The sequence below is a fragment of the Pithys albifrons genome, chromosome 3 (genome assembly GCF_047495875.1).
Source record: "Pithys albifrons albifrons isolate INPA30051 chromosome 3, PitAlb_v1, whole genome shotgun sequence".
Taxonomy (NCBI): Eukaryota; Metazoa; Chordata; class Aves; order Passeriformes; family Thamnophilidae; genus Pithys; species Pithys albifrons.
Genome location: NC_092460.1, coordinates 51,878,617 through 51,895,807, shown reverse-complemented (window position 1 = coordinate 51,895,807; position 17,191 = coordinate 51,878,617). Strand labels below are relative to the sequence as shown.

The 17,191-nt window shown below is 39.5% G+C and overlaps 1 long non-coding RNA gene across 2 annotated transcripts; it reads right to left on the bottom strand.

Annotated features, from left to right (window-relative positions):
• Positions 1 to 4,478: 4,478 nt before the first annotated feature.
• Positions 4,479 to 14,955, bottom strand: LOC139670345 (uncharacterized). 2 transcript variants are annotated; one of them, XR_011697472.1, is made up of 5 exons: positions 14,632 to 14,955; positions 14,085 to 14,180; positions 11,789 to 11,859; positions 6,747 to 6,829; positions 4,479 to 4,984 (listed from the first exon to the last, which is right to left on the bottom strand). It is a non-coding gene; the product is annotated as an uncharacterized lncRNA (long non-coding RNA). The 2 variants fall into 2 exon arrangements; XR_011697471.1 differs by having other exon boundaries at positions 4,479 to 6,829.
• Between the last annotated feature and the right edge of the window lie 2,236 nt (positions 14,956 to 17,191).

Sequence of the window (17,191 nt, the reverse complement as noted above, 5' to 3'; positions counted from 1 at the left end):
TATTGAAATGCATGAGACAGTTTATCCTCTTACTCTGGTTTGTTTGGTTTTGGGTTTTGTTTGGGTTATTTTCTGTTTTAATAACAAAACATGTACCTGTGTCCCATCAAAGAAGGAAAAAGAAAAAATTTCCAACATTTCTGTTCTTTAGTTTCATGGATATGTGTCTTGAAGTATTTCTGCACTTAAGAAAGTCAGACTTCGTTATCTATGACACTGATGCAGGAAGTGTAAACTATTGTTGCAAAAAGGTTTTTTAACTCATGCTTACTTGAAAAGCTTGACGAGTAACCTGTTTTTTTCATGTGTCTCTTAAAATATTGGTGAATATGTGTTGCTTCAGAGTTGCTGTGTTGATTTTGTCATGTTTGATGTGTATCAATTTTTATGAGAAAAAAGTATGTTTCTAAATTATAAAAAAGCATTTTCTTCTCCTCTTGTCCCAGATGTCTCCTCCAGAGTGCTTATTCTGGCATTCTGATGTAACCATGAGAGTGAGTGTCAAATACTACAACTGACTCAAACACGAAGTCAATTCTTCTGTCTTTTGCATATTTGAGATATCTTGGTTAACACATTGCACAATAAGTTTATGTTTTCGCTCTTTTAAGGAACAACATCATATCACCTGTGTCAGAGATCCTTTTATAGGGTAGGCATAATTTTTTTTTCACACAAGCATGAGAGTGAGGTTAAAGGAGTTACTGAAGTTGCAAGGTGAGTCATGCTCAGGACATCCATCATGTGACAGCTATTTGCTAGGGTATACTGCTCTTCTCAAATTACTGGGGTTTAGATTTTTAAATAAAATTGAAGTGGCACTCATTTTTCACCTATCTGCAAAGACCAGAATTGATGATTCTGTATCTGTAGGAAAAATTGAGAATACCACAAGCATCTAAAGCCATGTAGGGTGTTCAGTGAAGTATTTTGCATTCATTGCTTTTATCCACTGTTGCCTAGGCAACAACAAACTTTGAATATGGGTCCTGCAAGATAAATGAAAAACAAATACTGTCTTTTTAGTGTAAAGAGTTACTTTAAAATTGAATATTATAAATGAAATTTGTTGGTTTAGTCCTCAATTTGCCTAATGTTTTAATGGAGTATAAAACTAACCAAGTATTCTCCCATAAGAACTTGGAGCATCGTGTCTCTTGTCACTGCTTGTCTTTGAACATGTCTTGACCAAACTCCAGTTTGTGCCATTAGGTTTCATCAGCTCAAGATTCCTCTTGTATACTCTAAGCTATTGTGTTATAAACAGCATGTGTATGCAGAATTACAGAGATACTTCGTTCTGCCCCAGACCTGGCTGAATTGTAACCATGCAGACAGACTTCTTAGGGATAACCACAGATAAAGGATCTGGAGCACAAGTCTGATGAGAAGCAGCTGAGGGAGCTGGGGTTGTTTAGTCTGGAGAACAGAAGGCTCAGGCAAGACTTTTCCACTCTCTACAACTACCTGAAAGGAAGCTGTGGCAAGGTGGGTGTCCATCTCCTCTCCCAACTAACCAAGTGAAGGAAAAGAGGAAATGGCCTCAGGTTGCACCAGGGAAGGTTTGGACTGGATATTAAAAAAATTGTTCTCTAAAAGGTTTGTCAAGCATTGGAAAAGGCTGCCCAGGGAAGTGGTGGAGTCTCCAGTCGCCATCCCTGGAGGAACTTTAAAAGACTTGTAGATGTGACACTTTAGGAATGTGCTGGTTTAACTGGCAGGAGAAACAAACTCAACACAAAAGAGATTATAAGTCAGAGCTACAATTTAATAACCCACAAAACCCAAAAGTATGGCCCAGCACCCTGGGGTACAAACCCCACATGGCTACCCCAAGTCCAAAGTAAAAGGAAGCAGGAAACCTGTTGGTGCAGATAATGGTCCCAATCTGGTCAAGAGTGGTGGTTTCTTCCTATCGAGGCTCTGCTCCTCCTCTGGATCTGACAAGTGGTTCCCCAAGGTCTTCAAATCCCCAGATCATGTACCCTCAGGTCCAGGTGGGAGCATCCAGTACCTCTCCTGGGGTGGGGAGTTACACAATGGGTCATCTCACTCTGTGAGTCATGCGGTATTTTGGAATTGTTGATGGCCCATTGGCAGATGTGATACCTCAGGCTGGGTGTGAAGGTGCTAATGACTCCCTGGAAGGGAGTTATCACAGCTCTTCTCTCACAGGCTTCTTTCACACCCAGCTCACATCCTGAGGAGTCAGGTGTGCCCTGGGCTGCTGCAAATGGTACGTTGTTCTTGGGAAATGAATAGAGGGGGTAGAACACATAGCTTTGGTCTCCCCCACACAGTGGTAAATTGGTCCTGCCTGCTGAACTAGGACAAGGAACATGGTTTAGTGGTGGCCTGGAAAATGCTGGGTTAATTGTTGCACTGGATGATCATAGAGGTCTTTTCCAATACTTCTTTTCCATACTTTCAATAAACATTATCTTCTTTCATAAAATCTTTTTCATATGCAGTGTATAGAATAAGTCAAACTTATACAATAAAGGAATAATCCACAAAATATTTTTGTTTCTTGCTGGAGATAGAATTTATGAGGTAGGTCACTATTGTTGTCTGGGTATTACTCATGTTTTTTAACAGTTTGCATGTTAGAAGTCTCTAGATTTGTTATTAAGTTGGGCCTTAGCTAATAGCTTTTGTTGGTTTTAAACGTAAAACAGCCTGATTCATCCTCTTAGTGTTTGGTCAGCTTTTTACTTACTGGTAAGACAAAGAAATGTGGGCTCTGACAGTTCTTTTCTTGGAACATTTGAACAGTATGTTGTTTCCCCTTCTTTGGGGACTTATTGATGCTGACTGGTGACTACTTGCTTTACATTTTCTTTGCTTCATCTTCTTAAGAATTCAACAAAGTTTCTTCATTATTGTTATGCATACAAAATAAATCAAATTCTGTGTTGCTGTAGCATTTAGGAAACATTGAGTGCCTTGTTACTGTTAAGGATTAAGATAGAATAGTATATATCTCTAGGATGAGTAATTGCTTATCTGTGTTAGTCTGCTTCATCTTCTATAGCAATTTATAAATAAAAACCTGTGTTAAAATATTACATGTAGTTCTTTGGTTCTAATTTAGCTTTCTTTAATTGCTAGGGTAGAAACTTTGTCTTATTCACTTGTTTTAGGGAATTCTAATGACCTCCCACTGGAAAAGGGAGCATTATGTCTTTCGGGATAAGTGAGACCAGAAGTAGCCTGGTTTCAGGGCAAGTTTACTGTTGCTTTAAAATTCTCCAAATCTTTGAGAGCAAGAGAAATTGCTCTCCACTTTGGGTTCTTGATCACAGCAGTAAGAACCTTGACAAATAATATATTGAGAGAATAAAATGCTTTCTTCTTTTATGCTGTTAAGTCAAACAGAAAACCAAATGTCAGCAAAAAAGTCCCAACATCTAAACAAACAAAAAGCAAAATCCAGATGAATTAATTTTGCTTAGAGCATTTCAAAATACTTTCCAACTGAGTTTAAGTATGGAAGATTCTCAAGGTTTAATGTGAAAATCTAAACCACACAATTACTTCAAAAAGTCATATGTATAAACATTTGTTACAATTAGAACTATGCTAAACCCTCAGTAATGATGTACTAGCAAGTGTCAGTTAAAATAAAAGTAATCACAACTATTGAATAATGGGGACTCACAAGAGATAAATTTTAAAGGTAAGGCTTTAGGTTTTTTTCTCCAGAGGTCCCATGTTCTAATACTTCCATTAGTATTTTCTGGGTTGTGGTTATTATTGAAGTCAGGATAGAGTTACTGGAGAGGCTTAGGGGATCATTATCTTCTCTTTAACTGTCTGACCTGCAGTTGGTATTCCCTGGTGGTCTCTCAGAATTACCTGAGAGTGGGGAAAGCTGAACTGCTGCACAAACACCTGATTCATTCACATGGTGGCCACATCCAGAACCTGAGCACCTCTGAAAAGCTGCTTGAAGAAGGTCAGAGAAGAATTAAGAACAGCTTTCCCTCTGTAAATGTCCTGATGAAGAGTTTATATTAGCATGGTTTTTAAATGACAGCACGGTCATTAATGCAGTCTTTTTAGAAGTATTTTGGTTACTCAGAACTTGACAAAAACAGGGAAGGAGGAAGAGAAGAAGATGAAACTATCATCAGTCTCTTTCTTGCAGAGTGTAAACACAAAATTGGAGAAGTTAAGGGCAGCTCCTGGGAGGCAGTGCCAGAAGGGAAGCGACCGTGGTGAAGAGAATGGGAAGAGAGAACAGGTTAGAAAAATTACTCAAGGGATAGGAGGTAAGGGGAAAGGATTGAACATTGAAAAAAGACAGAAAGTGATGAAAGGCACTTGGCAGAGTGTCAGGGATTAGGAATGGTACTCCCCAGTTTGATGCCCCCATTGAGACTGCCCAAATCCCACACTGTTCTCTCTCGCTCCCCCATTTTCCCCTCCCTCCTCCCCTGTGGCACACTACAGAGGGGAATTGAAAAGGCCATGGGTTGAGATAAGAACAATTTACTGGAAACAGCAAACAGGTAAGAAAATGACCAGTAACAACAACAATACAAATGACAGAAGGTATAAGAAAAAAAATCAATTCACATGGAAAAATAGCCCAAACCTACAATAGACAATACCTATTATAGACAATGCCTCCCTCCACCATGTTTTCTTGACTGGAAAGAAGGTCTTCTCCCCCAAAGAGAGAGACAGTCCCTTTCTCCCACCCCCAGCAATGATGTGAGGAGGTACACAATAATCTCCAGGTCCTAGCCATGCCCATTCCTGGCTATTGCAAAAAATTAACCCTGTCCAAGCCAGAACCAGGTCACAGAGGAAAGGAATCACCAAATCAATCAAATAAAGAAACAAACATACAGAGAAAAAGGAGGAATTCATGAACAAGTAGATTTCCATCCTTCTTTCCAGAAATCCTTTAGAGGTCAAAATATTTCCAGGGATCTCAGCATAAGGTTTAATTTTTTTCTCACAGATTCATCTTCTCCTGTTAAAAAGTTTTGTTTGGTATAGTATAGCTTAGAGTTCATATGCAGGACAAAACATGATGTATCTTGGTATATCAGTGATGACTACAGTTTATAAATGTGGTTTACAGGTCTTGAAGCTATGACGTGACCAAGTAATTGTGATTCATCTGGTCTTTAGAAGTTACAGGACTTTGCCTCAGAGCAGGGATAAGGTTAGTAATGTGATATTTCTGGAGTTATTTTTAAATGACATTCATTGATTGGACAATAGCATTCATCTGAGTTACAGTTCTTATAAATGCATTTTTCCAATTTCTAAAGTTTACCCATGGGTAGTGATGGTGGATATTTTAATGAACATGCTCTGTAATAGTTCTTTTCCTGAGCTAGAGTAAGGAACTTTCAGCATTAATTTTTCATTATGCTGGAGGAGTGCCTTACTTCAAATAAGCAACAGTAACCTCATTTCAACAAAGATAAGAAAAGCTTGTAGTCCTTTATAGTGCCAGAGAATGGTTTCAATCACCAAATATATACATAATGTTGGCAAATAAACCAGGCAAATATCAGGCCTGTATGGGGGAAATACATTTTGCTAGCAGTTTCCTAAGAAAGTGTCTCCTGTTATTAGGTTCCTGCTGATTTCAGGCAATATTACTGTGTACAGTTTTTTTGAAGAACTGGAATTGATCAAAGAGCCTCCTCCTTCTGCTGTCATTTTTAACCTACTAAAAGTAGGTTACAGTTCCCCAAATCTGAGCAGTAACTTGGGTAATTATATAAGATACCATACCAGCTCTGGATCACACATTGCCCCATACTTGTATTGTGTATCCCTTGACTGAGAATAAGAAAAAATGTACTGAATGTCGTGGATTTCACATGTATTTTTTAACTGTACCTCTTATCACAGCAATTCATGTATTAAAAAATTATTTCTTGTTTTTCTTCTCTAATAGCTTGTGAGTTCTTTTTCTTTAATGCTGGAGTTAACACAAAGTATTCAGTGTTTGATAGCAAAGAGACTAACTCTCCAAATGCCAACAAAGTATGTAAAGAACCGTTTCCTGGAGTGAGAGAAGAATGTTGAAAACTGATGAGACACTGCAGCAGAATTCAAAATAGCATTAATTTATGTCTGGCTAATGGGTGTATGTTATAGTTCTGATGTTTTCTTAATGCAATTTGAGCAGGACACATATTTTCAAGTAAACCATACTTCCATACGTAAAAAGAAAGGGCAGAAGTACTTTGAAGTCTTACCATGAAATGCTCAATGCAATCAGGATGATGAAATCAGTGAAATATAGTAAAAAATATTTAACTTTATGGTCACATTAGTATTGCTAAAAAAGGGAGGAGGAGAGAGAATTTTCCTCATTGATCATTCAAATGACTCACAAGTGAACAATAGTGCTCTAACCAAAAGCCTGTGTCTGGAATGGAAATCCTCTCCCACACCCTTCCAGGCTGGCCTTCCCTCCCCCTATCTACCATAGCTCGGATTTCAGAGCTGAGCTGGTCGACAGCAGACTGTGAGCTGCCAGGAGGAATGCATTGTTTGCTCAAAAGAAAAGGAGAGGCACAACCCTTAACTGCCCCCTCATGCCTCACTCCCCACAGGATGACAGATTTCTCCATAAGAAGTGAACTTTGATTTCCTCATTGGTACAGAAAATCTCATAAAAACCATCATGGGTGCCCTCCTACACGAGGACTTTATCATGAGTAAGAGGCTGCACCTCCTCCGAGAAAGCTAAGTAGGTTAAGGCAGCTGACCTGTCCTTGTGTTCTCATGTGATCAAGTCCTAAAGCCAAATCCAGATTGTTGTTCTCATGTGATTTAGGCAGTCTGTTCACATCTGGTGGGCAGAGAAGACATGAATCAGTAAAAACAACATTTATAAAAGGGCATCAAGATTATGCAATTGTCCTTGGGCAGGTCTTGCCTCTACTAAGAAATGTTTATTTAGCTAGTTACGTGTTTCTACGAGCAGACACTGTGAGTGGATATGTATCAATAGCTAAGGCTCTTTTGCCCATGCTGTGAACAAAAATAAATTGGCAGCAGTGCCCCTTGCACTATAGCTGCATCCATTATTTGAATTTGGGGCCCTGTAGCTCCACTAGTCATGGAGACTAGGATGGCTGAATTTTCTTTAGCTCTGTCCGTCAAATAAGAAATCAGGAAGAATAGTTCAAAAATCTGAAATTAAAAATCATGCAGTATTAGAAATTTTTTTATAAAAGCCAAGAATATTTTTCCTTTCCTTCTTCATCTTTTCTTTGGCAGTGAATATTCACTCACTACTAATCATCAACCATAATTGCAGCATCTGAATTAATGTGTCCATACTGTGCTTGAAATGTATTTTGATTCCCAGATAAGTTTTAATTTTAACTGCGAGAGGACTTTTCCATGGAATTAGGTGTGATGTGGCAAAGGAAATTACTTAGAAAAATAGCTGGATGTAGTGACATGACAACAATGTAACAAACTCAAAACTAAACATTCATAGATGAACAAATTATGCCCAATGACATTGGTTCCTGTACAGGAGTTTTTATTCAAATAATCATTCAGATACTTCTTCTCCCCTTGAAATATTCCTATTTGTTCAATAAACATTCTTTATATAATGTCATTATGGGAAGTGTGGAATGGTGAGAGTTCTCTCTACCAAAGCTCAGCATTTTAGGATGACACAGCAAAAAAAAAGTTCAAGGGCTGTCTATATAAATGAAATACTGTGAAACAAGCTGGGGCATAAATTTAAAAGCACAACAGCTATTCTCACCCCTTCTTAACTAACATGAAGAGCACTCATTCTCTTTTGGATTATCAATTTTACATTGGCACAAGCTCTCAATTATAATTTTTTTTAAACCACACTTTGAAATTAATGTGATTTGGGGGAGGCAATGAATTTAAAAGTGCAATGACTGCTCTGAAATAACTGTGTATGGATATTCTGTATTCAGTACATGAGAATCCACACATGGACCTAATCAGCAACAGCTTCATTTGTGAACATGTATGAATAAAGTATTTACTTAGAATCAATCAGTGACAGAATCTGTCTGTGACAGATTCGGTTATTTATTATTTGAGCAGTTATTATTAGAAGATACAAAACTGAATCTAAGCAAGGCTTTTGGATAAAAAAATACCAGATCAACCCTGAGCTCAACTGAGCATTACATAGGCAAGGTGTCAGATGGGAGGCCTGCAAGCCATCTTTCTTTCCACCCCTGGCTCTGGACCCTGCTTAAAGCCAGACCCATCCATTTGTGATCAAAAGAGCTCTGAGGATGGAGTTAACCATGAAGGAGTGATCTTCTAGGCACCAAAGAGGTAGGGATCCTTGAGCAGACAGTTGACAAGGCCTGGGTCCAGAAGTATTGAGTCACAAATGTTTTTTACTTGATATACTTCAGAATATCCAGTATCAGTGCTGCGTCCCAACCTCAGCAGATAAAATGGTTTTAGAGAGGACTCAAGTTTAGGCTTGTAAGTGCAGGTTTATCACTGCCTTTATCTTTTTGACTCTCTATTGTTAGAAAGAAGGACTCTACCCAGCACAGGGAGAGACAATCCCATGCACAGATCACTATAGGGGAAGCCATACAAAGGACCCTTCTAACTCTTTTCTTTTTTTTTTGTAAATGCGCTTTATCTTTTTTCCAGGTGGAGAAGACATTGTCAGTTCAGTTTCCAGGTCATGACTATTTGCAGGAAATGCCGACAACTCCTCCAGGAGTGTTAAGGACCAGCTAAACCTGTTTAAAAGCACAGCAACTCCCAGACATTACCACAACTCCAGAGGTGCTCTGCAGAAATGCCTGTATACGGTGCTGCTTGTGGTCTGACCTTGGTGCATGGAAGAAGTTGTTAAATTTTGTTTCTGATTTCAGGTTTCAATGCCAAGGTCTGGCTGTTCCTTCACAATAGAAATGCCTGTACCCACTTCTTGTGGCTTAAGCTTTTGCCATTTCTTACTTCAAATGAAACTACATTACTATTGCAGCTACCAATGGAAGAATGGGTTGAATGGTTGAACACAATTACATTCTGTGGTAGCAACAGCCAGTTAAGCAAAACATGGACCTTGTGCCTACAAACTCTTGAAAGAGGCCACACCCTCATCAAACAACTCCTGCCTGAATTCCTTCTGAGACCAGCTGCTGCCCTTCCCTACAAGAGGTGACTAGCGCTGGAGCGTGAACCGCCTTGTCCATCCTGGAGGATGGTTGATACAGTCTGCATGGCAGTGCCATGGAAACAGTTGTTAGCAAAGCAATAGAACTGCGGGTGACCAGGCCCAGGAGCAGGGATGGTGCCATGGGCCACAGCTTTTCAGGACCTCGGAACCCCATCTGGCTCAACTTCTCCCAGTGCTCCCACAAAGAGACAGCCCTTCAGCAGGTGACCCAAAATAGTTTTTTCAAATAGTGTTCTTTTCTGCATCAGATTCTGATCCTGAAGGTGTTTATTCCTCCTAGTACTTCTCCCTCACTAATGCAATTTATCCCACCTCAGTGAATCAGATGAATGATACATGAAGCTGCACTGTTAATTAAATCACTGAAGAAGTAGGTGGGAAAAAATAATAAAAGCACCTCAAACTATTTGCCTCTCTGTAAAGTTGTATTTCAAACTGACAACTTCTGTTATCTGCTGTAAAGTACATCTCCATAAATGGTTTATCAGCACGGGAAAAGGGGTGGCAGGCAACTAGGGATAGGAGCAAGCAGCTGACCTTTGCGTCCCTGGTAAGCTGACATCAGCCCAAAGCCAGCCTGTGGTGTGATGGTGCAGCTGGTGTTGTTCTCCTTCAGTTGAGTGTTAATAATAGTAGAATAACGTACTTTTTTCTGGTTTTAAAAGAGAACTTTCTGCCTTGGATAGATCACTAATAGTGACTGTTCTCAGAAGAGGTGAGGTGTGGGTAGGAGCATGTGAACTTTTACATCCCATCTACTTCTTCCTTCCCCATGTGGTTCTTCTCTGAGCCCACGAGCCCCTTACTAAAGTAAAAAGAAGTTTAGTTGCCATGCTTTTGCTGTAATAGGCCTTCCAGCAGAGGCTGCCAACAAAAGGACTATGTTGGAGAAGGGATTTGGGAAGTAAAGGGATATGAACACTACTTCCTCAGAAAGTAATTGTCAGCTCATTTTGCAAAGGCTGCCAAGAGCCACCAAGCAAATTAATCAGTTTCAGTCACCCCTACCCTGAGAACAGCTGGAAAAACCTGGGTGACAGATTATGGTTTATTGATCCTTTTAGTTTGTTTTTTTAACACCTGTGGCACCATCCTGCCTTTTCACAGTAAGAACACAAGAAGGTCCCTTCACTGCTCCTTTTACTTCTTGCTGTTAATCCACCATGTTCTGTTTGTTTTTCTTAGCAGTCAAGTCCAATTTCCTCTCTATGCTGTTCTTCACCTTCTTTCCTCCTTCCTCCACATCCTAATTACCACATATTTCCTTCCAGATTCTTTTTCTGTTCCTGTCAAAAATGGTGGTAAAAAATAAGTAAGCAAAAAAACCCTAAATTTTTACAACACTGGAAAAAAGTAGATAATTTCATTTGCCAACTCAGATCCTAGAGAAAAAATGATCTTGCCTATAAGACAGGAAAGTACTTTGACAGAAACAAAGCAGAAAGCATCAGGAAAAGATGGGTTCTAGCAAGATGTTTTTCGGGGCATTCTACAGCAAGGAAAGCATTATTTTGGTAGATTAGAGTGGTTTAATCTAATATGCTCTCTCTTATAGTAATCAGTGATAGTTGCTTCAGGGACAGGTACAAGCTGAGGACTAATTTACACAGAGAAAGTATCTTTTAACACTTCTCATTTTCCCAACATAGCTTGTCTTCCCTTGATTATACCTTTTTAGTTATTTAACTTGAGGCACCTGATATTTGTAAAGCTTAATGTGCACATGCATCACACAAATGATCCAGGTTCTAGATGTTTCTTCTTCAAGATAAGACTATCTTCTTTGATAAAAATGGATTGTGCATGTGTGCCTTCCTAAAATTCCTCACTGTGTAACTCTAGTGGAGACAAACACCAGGACAATGACTACTTCACTACAGTTAGACAAGGTCAGCATTATTCTGTAGTACAGTGTTCCACTCAGGCTGATTGTTGTGTAACAAAAACTACAAGGCTCTGACTGTCATGGGATTTCCTAGCAAGATAGTTACTAAAAAGGAAACAACCCTGTAATGCTGTCTGTAAAAACCACAGGCTTTTACTTGCTTTTCCCTGGAATCTGTTACAGTTGTTTTTTCCCTTCCTCTTTCGCCTGTTTAAATATCATTCTTGAATGATGACTCATGGCAGGAAACAGAGCTGCTTAGTGTCCTTGTGTAAGCCACAGAAGGCATCCGTAGGTCAACAGACCATGTACAGCATGTCCTGCAAATTTGAATACATTGCACTCCACACTGGAAGTGCTTACACTTAGCATTCATCAGTGCTAAAAGTAGTGGTGAAATGCTATGTCCTGGGGGAAAAAAAAAAATGGAAATCCAGTAGCAAGGAATGGCCTCAGCTAGGAAATGTCTGGAGGCATTGTTTTTGAGAAACTACTTTGTTTCTGATTACTGTTAGCTAAGTTGTCTAGAGGTGCAGAAACTAGAGAACACCATGAAGTTTAGGTTATGTGCAAATTCTGATTTAAAATAAATGAGTGTTACAATTGTGTGGTGACCCAAATGGCTTTTTCCCCTGTCCAGCTTATTCTGTTCCTTCTACGCCTTTGCTGTATGACATGTCATTCATTATCTCTAATTCACAGAGAGGTACAACCTGTATCTGTTGAGAGGTTCTGTCCAAACACTAGTCAGAAGCATCTTCCAACAGGATCAGCCATGATTCACCTAGAAAAGAATGTGGAGCTTAGCCATGAAGAAAAGGTTTTAAGATTTGTTCAGTTCTGAGTTCTGTAGAGCCCCAACATGTTTGCCATTTCACTTCCAAAAAGACCCAGCATCCACTTCACGCTAGAAGTCATGCATGAGGAACTTAAATGGATTTTTACAGACTTCGCCGATAGCTGACACTGGGCTGATGTAAAGCTGGTTACTGCTTCTAAACAGCACAGAAAAACTGACCTATGCAGCCAACCTCGAGGTTATTTTTTCCAAGTACTACTTCTATGTATGATTCTACTATATCAGTTTTTGACAGTTACATTTTCCTGTTTCTCAGTTTGTCTTTCCATCAGTACAACTGTAGGAAAATACAAATTAGAGAAGCTGTGATTCCGACTGCATAAAATGGTAAATTCACAAGTTCAAAATGTGTACAATTCCCTGCCAGTAACCTCCCTCTCTCAGTTGAGATGGAAATACTTATAATGCCAGTTAATTATGGTGATCTTGTGCTTTATCTTCCCAGCTCTTTAAGCTCTCCTAGGCCCATTTAGGAAACATTCTACCTTTTTTACTATTTATTAAACCCTGAAGTTCCAGCAAATTTATCTGCTCCGGAACTACAAAGACTGGTTGTCAGAAGTAATTTCTAATCAGAGGGAAATAAGTTTTTAAAGAATCCTTGTACCGCAAGGGATCAAATCTTACCTGCCTTTCCTCTTGCCATCAAAACTACAAAACACTGCTGTATAAATTTCAGACCTTGAATCTTTCTGCAGACAGACAAGATGGAAGGCCATCCTCATAACTACATTGCCATGATAAGCAGTGTATGTGTGTGTATGAACATGGCACATAGTATAAGAACTGAACAGAGAATAGAGAGATGGAACTTCTTGTTTTCCCCACAAAAGCTAACAGTTTTGTAGCTGTTGTGCTTTGGTGTGCAAAAGTAAAGGAAGTAAAGTTGGAAACACTGGGAAGAGATGAAGTCTGACATAGTTTCATGATTTTATATGTCAGTCAAAGAAAGACTCCAATGAAAAAAAAGTTATGCCGGTACTTGTTAGATGTACTCTATATTTCCCTCGCAGCAGCACTGAAAATGTGTCTTTGTTAGAAAATGCCAGTTATCAAAAGCACACAGTGTCCCTAGGAAATGTAAGTCACATCCAAAGGTCAGAAGACCTCTATTAAGGAAGCAGATTTTACCTCTCTGATTTGAGGGGTTAGGATTATGTGCTTTGGACTGGAGAGAAGTCAGACAGAGAGGGGTTTGGTAGGGTCAAATGAGGTACGCAGAGGCCGAAATGAGCCCTTTTCTGCACAGAAAGGGTTTCGGCTGGGGTCCTTGGAGAAAAATATCCAATTCTTTCAGCCTAGCCCAGTTAGGTTTCTTGTTCATCAGTGCTGTCAAGGAGAGGGATTAGATCAGTGAATTCCTTTCAGCCATGTCTGTCTCTTGCCCAGCCTCAACCACTGAGAGTTGAGCTTGTGCTCAGTGGGGAACAGATTTCATTGCATTGTGTGATGGAAAGGTCTTCCATCTGGTTTTGATACTATAAATTCTGGATTGTATGTAGTTTGCTTTAGCACAGGCTTTAAAATAGATCCATAGAGCTCTGCAAGAGATTTCAACTGCTAAGCACCGTTTCTCTCGTGCTGTTAGATAGCCACTGAATTTCCATTAGTAGGGTATCTCAACCAAGTACATCTTGAAATTGTAGCATGACGTTTACTTGGCCTGCTCCAGTGCTGTGTGAACACAAGCCAGATTTGGTATTGCTAGTAGAAAACCTGAACATTTTAGGAAATTGTGTAGGCTTTGAGTTTAACAATTTCTTCATCATCCTCCTAGGTAATTTCCATTGGTTAGTCTCCTGATTGTCTTCAGATACTGTTAATAGTCCAGAAACAAGTATGTCCAACAGCATTCAGCTGTAATAACACAAATTTCTTCATGTCTTTGCAGACAGAACAGAAAAACAATTTGGGGGAAACAAAAGGCAGGATGTTTGAACCCTGGATGTTCAATAATGGATATAATTTTATTTTCTTCAGAATCCTCTAGAGGAGGCTGAACATAACAGAATGATCATAACAGAATTTCAATCAGAAAAAAAATTAGTAATACAAAGTCTTTAAATCTGCCAGCCAGCATTCCATATCCTGGGTTGGTTTTTTTCTTCTTCAATATTTAAGATCACAAAATAGCCTGATTTTAAACTTACCTGTAGTAAGTTTAAGTAACTGTCCAGTTGAGGAGGCGGAGTGATAGAGTGGCTTTGGTGGGCATCTGGTGTTCAGCCAAGGTTAACTGACCCCACCTGTGAGAATGGATATGCTCAATTTCTGCCTGTTCAGCTAGGTGGTTGCTGTTCTTGATCAGAGAGGATGTTAGAGCAATGGGAAAATAATGTAGTTATATCAAGGAAAGGGAAGATATTATTTTGAAATGCTGTATAATGTAATCAGAGGAAACTGTATATCAGTGAACTCCCAACAGAATTTCTAAGAAGAGTGTTATACAATAAAAACATTATTTATTCAACAATTTAAAGTAAATAGGGAGCAATGAATGAATTTTCTTTGACTTAGAAGTGAAAAGAGGAAGATGGTTGTTTATCCCGTCACCAAATATTTCTAGAAAAAGTGACTTGGATTCAGGTATATATACATATAGAGGCACTATATTTCTAGATTCTCAAACAGATCTTGCCTCCTAAGCACTTACACATTTTTTTCTGTACAATATGATGGTCTCAAAATTAAAAATACCTTGTCATCTGTTGAAGATCAGAAAGTAAATGTAATATCCAGTGATCAACTGGCAGGATACTCCAGTATGAACATGGTGTTGCAGTTTAGGAACAGTACTCTCAATCCAGTGTTCCCACTGAAACTCCAAACCACATGCTGCTCACCCCTCTCTCCTCTTCCTTTCCCCTTCCCTGCTGCAGTGGATTGGAGAAGAGAATTGGACACACAAAAGACAAAGATCATGAATTGAGATAAGAAAATGAACAGTAACAGCAAAAATATTAGTAGAGAAGTGTACAAAAGAGAGAGCGTGGAGCTTGAGGTGACCAGAGCCATGCCATCCTCACCACTCCCTCTGGCTCAGGACTGGCACACCCAAACCACACCCTGTGGCTCAGAACCACTGTTACCCCACCACTCAATCTGCCCCACTTGCTCAACAGGAAGGAACTCTGGAAGAGTCCCTTTGCCCCACCCCTGCAGTGGCGTGAGGTGGCATAGAATAACCTACAGGTCCTGGCCCTGCCCCCTCCCAGGTACTGCAAAAACTTAGCCCTGTCCTAGCTAGAAGTAGAAAACATGGTACAATTTGTCTTTGCATTTCAGTTTCCTTCTTCTCTGCCTCTTGATGTTGGATATTTATAAAAGTGAGCTGTTCATATTTAAGGGTCTTATGTTGGGTTTCAAGTTAATCAGTTCTCATGCACTAGCGTGCCTCTACAGGAGACTACCAAGGAAAACCCATTTGCTTCAGTTAAAAGACTAGATTATTTTTTCACTGTGCTTTTCATTTTTATAACTTTGATTAAAAAATACCTTGAAGTACTTTCAGAAAGGAACATGATGCAGCAGTGTGCCCAGGTGGCCAAAAAGGCCAATGGCATGCTGGTCTATATCAAGAACGGTGTGGCCAGCAGGACCAGGAAAATGATCCTTTCCCTGTACTCAGAGTTGGCAAGGCCACACCCTTGTGTTCAGTTCTGGGCTCCTCAGTTCAGGAAAGGTACTGAGGCACTGAAGCAGATCCAGAGAAGAGGAACAAGACTGGTGAAGGGGCTTGACTCCAAGTCCTATGAGGAGAGGCTGAGGGAGATAGGGTTGTTTAGTCTGGAGAAGAGGAGGCTCAGGAGAGACCTCATCAGTCTCTACAACTACCTGAAAGGAGATTGTAGCCAGGTGAGGGTTGGTCACTTCTCCCAGGCAACCAGCAGTAGAACAAGAGGGCCAAGTTCTACCAGCGGAAGTTCAGGTTGGATAGTAGAAAGAAATTCTTTACAGAGAGAGTAATCAGGCATTGGAATGGCTTGCTCAGAGAGGTGGTGGATTCACTGTCTCTGGAGGTTTTAAAGATGGGACTGGATGTGGCACTTACTGCCATGATCTAGTAATCACAGTGGTGTTGGATCAAGGGTTGGACCTGATGATCTCGGAGGTCTCTTACAGCCCAGTTGATTCTATGATTCTATGATTAGCTTTCTTGCCTCTCAAGAGAGGAAGTTAGAGGAACATGCTGTTTAAACTGAACTATTGTGACCAGTAGGATTTCACAACAGGGATGATGTTGCAAAGGCATCCTGAATGGTAAGTAAATATCTTGACTTACTCAACCACACATTTCTGCTTTAATTACCAAATATGCAGAAATAGAATTGCTGCAGGGACACTGGCAAATAAGTCCTTCTTATCTGCATTCTATTCTCAGCCATAGTTTAGCCTCACTGTAAGAGAAGAATTATTATTTCACACCTCATCATTCAGTGATGTAATTTCCACGCAGTCATCTTCCTCCCCATGACCATTCAGTGTTGTATGAGCCAAGGGGAAGGCTAAACATTTTCTTGCAAGGACTGCACCAGAGTTTGGTTTTGGTAGACACAGAAGTAATTTCCATGATGATGTCATTGCACAGAACTCTGCTTTTAACTCTCCTGACCCTGTCTGATGCACTGCTTCCCTTATGACTCTTGCTTCCTTCTTTCATCCTTCCTGAGTCCAATGGTTCTTCCTAAACACTCATTCCCTTTGTGTTTCCTGCAACTGTTTTCTTACAACTTTCTGGCCTATAAAGCAAACAGACAAAGGCGCATCCCAAAACTGAAAAACCAAGACAGAAATCATGGAACCAAAATCATCACTGCTACTATTTTGCTCTATCTTTGTCTTTTTTCTCTTTCACATCTTAGATTTTAAGCATACTTTATGCTCCATAGTGGAAGTCTTAGTGCACTGTAAAACCTTAAACATTTTCAACAATTTCTTGTGGAAGCTAATGTAAAATGTGTCGATAATAAGGAACATTTAATATACTTGTCTTTCTAATAGCTTCAAATTGTAATGAATTATCAGTATTTAACAGAAAACTAATATTACAATCCTAAAATTCTACATCTAACCTGTTTTTAAATTATAAAAGAATCAAACCCAAGTCTGGATCAATTTCATCATAGTCAAATAATTCAGTGCTTAAATTTCTTTTAAAATGCAGCAGGTCAACACAGGCACATGATAAACGATTGCAGATAACTGAGAATGAAGTCACTATGTCAACTTTTAAAATTATGTCAAATACTTACAATGT